We start from the raw sequence: 6,779 nt of genomic DNA, 5'->3' as shown, positions 1-6,779 counted from the left end.
ATATATATATAATGTAAAACATAAGTTTTCCGAAACCTAGCATGATGTGCAGTATCTCAAATTCATAACTTGTATAAGTAATAAACACTAGTGAATTGTCTGATAACCCACAGGCCCCATGCCGACTCCCCGTCTCTGAGTAGATAGTCAGAGGAAAATACACTTCAGGCCCCTTGCCGGCTCCCCGTCCCTGGTCTTAAATGCCAGAGGAAACACCATCCAAGCCCTATGCCAACACCAAACCGTCGTCCGGAACGGACCGTAATCTATCCCTACGTCCCGTAGCAGAAAGGACCACTAGGTAAGTACAAAATCACAGAACATATATATATTGAAAAACAACTTCGTAGTATAAAGTCATCCATCATCTATACTACAAAGAGGTGTTCTAAACATGTTCTAAATATCATATCGTCATCCATCGAATATTCTATAAGAACATGGGTTATAGGAAAAATAGTAATAATTTAATCTAGCCTCAGTAAGCATATTATCTCATAAAGTACTTTATAAAACATAAGTATTAAATCATGATTTTTCATGTATGCATTTCTATTATTAAAACATGCTTTTGAAGGGGTCCACTCACCGTATACCGATGGTGCAAAGCTATGCCAAAAAGGTATAACGGAATCACCGTTAATAATTGCACCTATTCATATAAAGGAGTACCTTTGGTCAAACTCTATTCAAACGATTGAATTTGGGAAAACGAACTTTAAAAACGGGTCCAGGACGTCAAAATTAGCCTAGGAGAGGTCCTGAACGAAACCCAAAAATTCAACTCAAAAAGTCAACGTTGACCATTGACCGGTCAAAGTCAACTCTGACCGTTGACCGAGTCAACGTTGACTGTTGACCGAGTCAACGTTGATCATTGACCGAGTTAACAGTCAGAGTCAACTGGTCAAGGTCAAAGTCATATTGGGCTTGGGGTCTTAGGTTGGGCTGAAAGGCTTTAAGGGTTTTGGGTTTGGGCTGAAAACCCAACTCAGATTGGCCCAAAGCCTAATCTGCTTGGGCTAAACACACACGGGCCTACTGCCCTAAATAGAAAATGGCCCAAGGCCTTATTTCTATAACAGAAAAATAAATAAAACCTTAAAAGGTTTTGGGTTGGGTCACGGGCTACAGGCCCTAAACATAAACGGCCCGAGGGCCTTTAGGATCCTAAACTAATTAATTAAATAAAAAAAATAAAAAGGAAATGGGTTAGGATTCTTGGGCTAGGCTCACCACGGGCCTAAGGCCTGAGTGATTAGGAACCGGCCTAGAAGGCCATGGCGTCGACAGAGAAGAACACCGGAGCTTCAACAGCTCTGGCCGGCCTCAAAACACCACCCTAGACTCCGATCTAGGTATCAAACGAAAGAACAAGATGAAGGGAGTGTTTTATACCTTCCTTTAATCATGGAACGGCCAAAGATGGCCAGAAAAACCCCCGAGGTCGCCGGAGTTGGGTGTGCGTACACCTGGCTTCGATTTCGTCCTATAACGTCCAAATATACAAAAAACAACTCAATTAAAACCCATTCACACATATTCTAGGACAAAAGAGAGGGATTTGAGGCTTACCAAATCGGGGGAAAAAGGGAAATTCGCCGGAGTTCCTTTCCGGGTTTTACTGGGGTCGCAAGAACAAGAGGGAGCAAGAGAGAGCAGGACGAGATGATGATGACGATGGACTTCCTCGCGCGGGGAGATGGGTGCGTGCTGCTGCGGTGCAGAGAAGAAGGAGAGAAGAGAGATATGAGAGAGAGCCGAGAGGAAGAGAGACAGGACAGACAAGAAAACAGAAAAGAAGAAGAAATAAGGAGTTCACCGGGGGGGGGGGGACAGAGAGAGAAGAATAAGAAATTGATTGGGGTGCTGCCACGTGGCAGATTTAGAAAGAAAGAGATCCAATGCTTTGGATCCTGATTAGGTAGATAAAATAGGACCAAATAGATATATTCATAACATTTTGGGGTAATTACACAATTATATTTTTATAAATTGGGGTGGGTGTTACAAACAGACTGGGAGTTCTAGACGGATTTAAGTAAAATTTTTACATATATATAAATAAGTGCATATTTGTACTGAGAATTTGAGTTTATTACTTTAATTAGGTTTATTATTAAACATATAACATTAAAAATATCATAATTTTGCTTTAGTAGATGAAAGTTCAAATGATTACGAGTTCATAGTACTTTACGAAATATTTTTCAGAGATAGTGTGAATATATAGTAACTCTTAAAAGAAATAATGGCGTCAAATATATAGTATAAAAGCATTGGTTGAGTAATTTTCATCCCTTTTTTAATTAAAATGTTAGATGACACAACTGATTGGAAAACAATTATAATAAAAAAAAAAAAAGGGAGTTAGTCACGTGGGAAATGAAGAGAGAAAGTCTTTCTTCTTCGTTGGAACCAAGGTCCAAGAACAACAAAGTTATGGTGGTCTTTCTTCTTCATTCAAAGCTTATGTTGCACAACATCAGCACAGTCATGGTGGTCTTCGCTTTTCCACCACCTGTCTAGACCATTGGGTGGTCCTTCAAAGGTTCTCACAAGCACTTATTCAAACTTCTGGATGGTTCTGGGACCACTAGGTCCCGAGACCACTTGGGTCCAAACATACATCCACCTTTGGTTATATTATCTCATTTAATTAAGGAATATTTTGGCTCACCAAGTGATGGTGATGTCTACCACCCTTTAAATGAGTTTAAATTTCGAGATCAAAATTTAAACTTATCCAACAATGATAAATATGGTGGTGATCATTACCACCACTTGAGGAAGTGGTGAACAAAAATACAACTATTAAATTATGATCAATAAAAGCATTAACATGTAGCAAGATGGAAGTAATGACAGAAGTGGCCATCAATTAGGGATGGCAACGAGGCGGATTGGGTTCGGATGTGCCATCCCCATAACCAAACCCATTTAATTTCTCTGAACCCAAAACAGTAAAATTCCCGAACAGGGATTCCCCGTAACCGAACCCATTGGGTTCGGATTCCCCATCAGGTAATTAACGGTTTTCCCCATTATGATATTTCTTTCTTGTGAAAAATTAAGCAAATGTTTGTGACACTTTCTAAAATTCAACTAATAAAATAGTGATTCTTAAATTAGAAAGAAAAAAAAAAAATCCAAAATGCTCCAGCTAATGCATTGCCCACATAACATATTAACATCTAATATTTCTCGCGTCCACAAAACAAGAAGCAATGCTTCATAATGTTCCTCCCTTACGACCATATGCATGATGTTCCTTATCCACGTACATATCCTCAAAGTTTGAGCAGCAAATGAGCAGCAACCAATATGTTCATCATCATCAGAAGAAGCTGTTTATAAAACAATAGCCTAAATTAGTTTGTAAAATTCAATACACAACAGGATCTGCTCAAACTAATGTAATCATATTCACCTAAGGTAGTTTAATGCAAGAAAAATATTTCCTTTCCTCCTCCAATTATTTGGTCATGCCCTACTTGTTGAATAAAAAGAACCAAATGCATTTTGATCACACAGAAGAGTTTGGAGAAAGCATACTTATTGTCTATTGATGGATTCCCCAAAGAAGAAAAGTTTGAAGAAAGCATACCTACTGATGGATTCAGAGACTTGGAGTTTTGTATTAGCCAATGCAAGGAAGCAAATGGCTGCTGCTGTCAATTTGTAAGAAAAAAATGAATAGGGTTTCTTCGAAATTTGAATTATTGAACCAGCTATCCTGGCCTTTGAGCTCTCCCACATTCCATCATCGATTGAAATGATTGATTTTTTTTTTTAATAAAGTTGTTGGTGACCTTTGAAGTCTCATAGAATCAATTGATAAATTTGCAGGAAAAAAAAATATTTATATTTATTTCATTAAAGAATGCAAATGGGGTGGTTTCAAGTACGGGTTCAGAACGGATACCCTAATAACCATAACCAAACTCAAAATCGAACTATTTACCCGATCGTTACCCATAACAGTATAATACCCAAAATTTGATCCCTGAAACCGAACTATTCGGATCGGTTACTTGCGGGGATCAGATTTGACGGGTTAAATTGCCATCCCTACCATCAATGTTGAAATACATATCATTTTCCTTATCTTTTATATAATGACATATAGCGTTCCGCTTTATGTTTTGAACAAATTAAAAGTATCTCTTAATTGAGGGTCATGCTTAATCTAGAGTCAAATATTGTAAGTGAGAAGTTTTAGGTTCAATTCTCGTCAAAGATGAATTTGAACTACATTATTACTAACACATTTTGAGGCTTAACCCATCCATTTTCTCTTAGTATTGATAATATCGATTGTTCAAAAAAAAAAAAAAAACTTTTCATTTATCTCTAAAGTCATATACTCTTAACCTTTTCGGTACATTGGAGATCTTCAAATATAATAGTGCAAGTTATATCATTCACAATGCATAAATAATTAAATTTAACTTTTTACTCTGGTGTTTTAGAAAAACGTTGAGTCAAATAAAACTTTTATATAATCAAAGGGGGTAGTTTCAGTTTTAACTCTACGATTATATGTAAAATACTTTATACATAACTTCAAAGTCATAAATGACTAACATTTTTTAAAATCAAATATAATTTGACTCAAAATCTTAGTTGGTAAAATGATAATGCGAATGAAATTACATTGGATGATTGAAAACAAATGGAATCAATTAGAAGTTACTGTTAAAAAAAAAACACTCTAAAGCATCATGCATCAGATGATTGAGATTTTAAATGAGATACAAAACATGAACCTTGAATGTCACTAAATAATAGTTCTAAATGATAATCATAGGTTTTAGAATTGAGAGCCATCATTTCAATCAAACCCAAGATCCAAACACAAAACCTCAAATGAAGGTCAAGAGAGTTTTTGGTATGACAACCGTATACAATGACACTCAGCAGAGCTAAAATCTACATATGTGGGTTCCATCCCAACCAATCATGTGAGTGTGTTGTTCAATGCTCTAACACCCAAGACATTTTACTTTTAAAGAACTTCGTGTAGACGATGTATGTGTTGGAAATGTGCCCTAAAACCAATCATATGATGATACTTTATGGACATTTCACATTTTAAACTAATCTAGTTTAATATCAATGTTATATGCTTGGTAGTGGTTTTGGACTTATTGATAATGGAGTGGTTTTGGACTTATTACAAGTTTGCCACTCCAATGAAGGTAGGTATAAATATGACTTTATAGCCTTTTCTTCATTAGGGTTTCTTTTGGGAGAAAAGATGAGAACAAAAGCTCTATTTGCTCTCTAAGAGGCCGGCCACCCTAGAGGAACATAGCTAGCAATCTTACTTCCTTTAGGTCACTCATTTCTTCATCAATCCTTCCTTGGTGTGGAGACTTAGAGGTTCTCAACTTTGAGAACTTGGAGAAACCAATTCTTCCATCCAAATCCATGGAGCTAAGAAGCAAGGAATGAATGCCCTATCTCTTGAGTGATTATCCTTTGCTTATGCAAAGAGGAATCAACAAAGGTATAAATTTCTCAACTCACTTTGTTTTGAGTTGAGTCTTAGTGCACCTAACTACTAGGCTTTGAATTTCATGGGTAATGTTTTGTTTTTGAGTGCAGACAAGCATGATTCCGCCTTTAATTTGTTAATTGCATGCTATAGATGTTGCTCAAAAGAACATGTTTTTCACAAAATTTCCTTCAGTATATTCAAAATAGGTTAGTTGTTTACTTTAAAAATAGAAAAGGCGTTTCAAATAAGGAACAAAAACTTAGAAGCCTAAGTCCATCTCCAACCGATCCGGTCAGGGGGCCGAAAATAGTCTAAAATGACACGAAAATCGTCTTCAACCAAGGATCATGCACTATTTAGTAAAATATTAATTTCTTGAAGGACTATAAGGCTAAAACAAGGAATATGTAATTAGGAGAATGTAAATGTTATATGCTTAAACGATAAGTCCAATGAATATGTAATTAGGAGAATGTAATTTAAACAAGTTAGATTTATGAGATCATTCTCTTTCGTATACATATCCTAAACGTTCCTGATCATAGGATTGCCAATTGGGCATTGACAGTCCGTTAAGATCAGTATGTGCTATGTCTTCTCTTAGTGAGAGTGACTGGTATCGAGTCATTGGTGTGACTGACACCAAGACAAGTAGTAGGTGCTCAATAAGGAATGAGTTCACTGAACACGATCAACGAAGAGTTCTCATACTTATGTCACATGAGAACTCATGGTTGGGATAATGCAAAGTAGTCCTTTGACCTGAGGCATCATAGTTGTCTTGTGGTTAGGTCCATGATCTTTGATTATGTCAAAGTCACTCCATTCGCGGGTGTCCACGGCATAATTGGGGTTAAGCCACTTAGCCATGGAGGCAAGTGAATGCGCAACAAGGGATCTCTAACCTTCAAACCGTTTGAGGGAGAATACTCTATGATATGATTAAGAATCTCTAGCCAGAGTATGAATGAGATTTAGGAAGTCATTCCAAATCACATTCAAGGTAATCATATAAATAAATGAATCACATTGGATAGTAGACATGAATAAACTATCAATCCAAACAATGTGGTTAAGAGTATTGTATTAGAGAAAGACCGTATTGCATTGTAATTCTAAACTGAATAGGTTCTCCACATCTTCTGATTAGCTTGGGTAACCATGACATACTGCTAGGTGTCACTCATGGTTTGTGGAAGCCCTAAACGTGTATAATCACTAAAGGGAGAAATGAAAGTAAGTTTCAATTCACAATCGATTTGAAAGAGTTCTAATC

The 6,779-nt window shown here is 36.7% G+C and overlaps 1 pseudogene; it reads right to left on the bottom strand.

Annotated features, from left to right (window-relative positions):
- Window positions 1–749: 749 nt before the first annotated feature.
- Window positions 750–1,970, bottom strand: LOC126616957 (uncharacterized; annotated as a pseudogene).
- Window positions 1,971–6,779: the final 4,809 nt, after the last annotated feature.

Source organism: Malus sylvestris, chromosome 3 (genome assembly GCF_916048215.2).
Source record: "Malus sylvestris chromosome 3, drMalSylv7.2, whole genome shotgun sequence".
NCBI classification, from domain to species: Eukaryota; Viridiplantae; Streptophyta; class Magnoliopsida; order Rosales; family Rosaceae; genus Malus; species Malus sylvestris.
The sequence above is the reverse complement of the archived record's forward strand: the minus strand, read 5'-3'. Positions and strand labels throughout refer to the sequence as shown.